This window comes from Octodon degus, unplaced genomic scaffold (assembly GCF_000260255.1).
Source record: "Octodon degus isolate 3935 unplaced genomic scaffold, OctDeg1.0 scaffold00190, whole genome shotgun sequence".
Classification (NCBI taxonomy): Eukaryota; Metazoa; Chordata; class Mammalia; order Rodentia; family Octodontidae; genus Octodon; species Octodon degus.
This window is the reverse complement of record NW_004524766.1, coordinates 587,600-590,927: the sequence shown is the minus strand read 5'-3', so window position 1 is coordinate 590,927 and position 3,328 is coordinate 587,600.

Below are 3,328 nucleotides of genomic sequence, written 5' to 3'. Positions count from 1 at the left end.
GAAGAAGAAGAAGAAGAAGAAGAAGAAGAAGAAGAAGAAGAAGAAGAAGAAGAAGAAGAAGAAGAAGACATAGGGAACCACAAAGGCTAAGTAATCTGCTCACAGACACACAGCTAGTAAGCAGCCTGGTGGCATTTGAACCTCAAATTTAACAATGATAGACGGTAAACGTGATTGACATAAAGTATATTAACTACACCCCCAGAATAATACAGACCCTAACAAAAAGTCATTTACAAAATTTACGCATATAGTCTTGGAGACATAAAGTGCTATATATGTACTAGTGTATTATGCTTCTCTGAATCATTTGATGTCCCTAAAAACTTTGCCTCATGGATGACTATATTCACATATCAAGATACACAAATGGCTTTTTCAAACTAAGAAATGGTGAATCCATTATAGCATGTTCTAAAATGTAACAGTACCAAGGACAAGTTAGTATAAATGTATATTAAATGTTTTACATTATAGAGATGGTTACAGTTTAGAGTTCTTACTTAAATATATTTTACTTATATTATTATTGACAGAGTGTTGAAAAGATGAAATAATATTTCAAAGAAAAATTTAAAATTTTAATTGGATTCATGTAGTTGTCCTCTGTATCTTTGAAAAATTAATGCTTTATTATTTCTAAAATTTTATGAATTAAACTTGAAGTGCTAGATACTGTTCATGCTTAAATATTTTCCCTTGAAATAGGAAGTAATTTTCAAGAAGAACAAAGTGCTAGAAGTATGCTTTAGTAAGGTTATTCATAATAATATAATAATGAATTACATCTCAGTACAGTAAAGTGCAAGGCAAATTTACTCTCTCTTGTGAAGTAGTAACAACAGCACCAACAACAACGATGACCATAGTTTTCATTATGCCACACATAAAGCAGAAATTGATCATTATGTGGGCCTTATCTGTCTTTTGTCTTCCCAAGATCACAGTCGATTTCTGCTGGAGTTTCTAGTGTGTGGGATCAGAAGCAAAGGCCTAGGGGAATCTCAGGACATCAGAGTACAGTCTCCCAGGAAGAACACTTGAAATCTCCAAAAAAGAGCAGCAGAAAAGGGCAGAGGCAATGGACTGAGGGAAACCCGGAGCTCCTCAGTGTCTTTCTTGAGTATCCAGGTAGGCACAGAGCAGCGCATGTGCCACAGGATCCATCCCAGGATCGAGGGGCAGAGGGTCACACTGAAGAAACTTTCAGAAACTTACGTGGACTGGCTAGAAAGGTCTTCCCTCAGTGGCTGTGTTTCCAAGGTTGAGCCTTCTTGCCTGCTGCCTAATAAATCTCACAAGCTATATTTAAAAGGATCAAAACATTTCTAAGAATTTAACTGTATCACAAAATTTTAGTAATTCAAAAATATTCAGCAGTCAACAAACTAAAATTAATAATGTCATATGCCTCTAATCAAAAATACTAGCCATGCAAAGAAGCAAGATAATAAGACCCATAAAGAGGCCAAAAATTCAATGAATTCAAATCAACCTAGAGCCAACACAGATGTTAAAATTAGTAGAAATGGATCGTAAGTTTTTTTTTAAATAAATGTATCACATATGCTAAGGGCTAATTGAAGATATAAATATATCTTTAAAAACTAAATCAGGGGAGTCCAGTGAGATAGCTCAGTGGACTATAGCACCTGCCTAGGCAAGCTTAGGCAAGGCAGGGACTGAGGTTCGATCCCTGGCACCACATGCTATACCAGTCCCACCCCCAGGGTGGGCTGTGCTGGTCAGATTCCAGGCATAGTGGCGCACGCCTGTAATCCCACTGCTGGGGAGGCTGAAAGCTGAAAGGAGGTTCACCATGAGTCCAAGCTGTGTAGTGAGATCCTGCAACAACCAAATACAGTTAAAAGAAAAGAAAACTAAACCAGGTCAGGGATTTAGCTCAGTGTTACAGCACCTGTCTGGCAGTGTGAGGACCTGAGTTAGATTACCAGTACAAAAAAAAATCCAAACAAATTAAATCAAACTTATAGTGATGAAAATATTGAAAAATAATGGACAGTGCATCAGTAATCAAAAGAATGGATCATGCCAACTACTAGCAAGTTCTCAATGATGAGGAAAGGAACAGACTATACCAAGTATTGGAAATAATGTATGGAATTGGAATTCACAGAAACTATAGAAGTCTACATTGGTATGAAACTTTCAATAATAATTTCATAAAGTGATAAAAATATATGTATCCTATAAACTAATCATTTTTCCACAGGGAAGCATTTTCTGAGATAAATGAAAATATTGTACATGCCTACACAAAGGCTTGTACACAAATCTTTTTACAAGTTGTATTTGTAACAATCTCCAAACAGAAACAACCTAAAGGCTTATAATATATGAATAGATAAAGAAACTGATATATCTATATGGAAACCATGTAACTGCAAAAACAAATGAAATATCCCCTTCACGCATTTATTATTCACACATTTATTACACAAAATAATTATACATAGAATAAGACAAAAAATAGTCCATACAATCAGCTTCCATTTATACAATATTTTAGGGAATATCAGTTAATCTACAGCAACAGAAAAACATACTGATGGTATTCTGGGGACAATATGTGGATCCATGAGGATTGGGAAGAAGGGGGGATGAGAAAGAGGGTTGATGGAAAGGTTGCAGTAGCAGTCCCCTAAATGTTTGTGTTCTGGAGAATTTATCAAGTTATAAGTTATATACTAATAAAGTTGTTCTGGGAAACCTCATGTAAATAAGAAGTATGCAAGAGACATTTTCAAGAAAGCAGGAAGTGATTTTACATCAAATGACAGGGAACAATCAAATTTGGTTCCACGCTTTACCTTTTTCTCTAAGCAGATTAATTTAAAGACTTCTTATTGTAAATATAACACCTCTTGCCATTATATCTGAATGAAATAAATTTAAATTTTCACCTTAAATTCTTTAAATTAAATAGTGAACCATGTTAGGAACAGTTCATGTTCCATATCTCATATCTAGAGATTTTCTTCAGAGAGCAATAACCTAAATTCTTATGATTAATATTTTATATACAAGCAAGTCACAATTTATTGAGAAAATGCATAACTTAATAATTTTATACAAAATAAAGGCACAGAAAAATTTCACGGATTTGGATTCAAATGCGGTTATTAGACTTTTGAAAAAATCTGAGCTTTCAGTATGTCTTTCTTGCCATATTGCTATTCTAAAACATCCCGTTAAAGGACAATCGGCCTGAGCCATGGCGAAGTCATCTGCGGGCATCAGCAGCAGGGACTTCCATCCTCCCCACTGGAAGGTAAGGTTGCTGTGGAAAGTGATGTGTGTCAGAGAC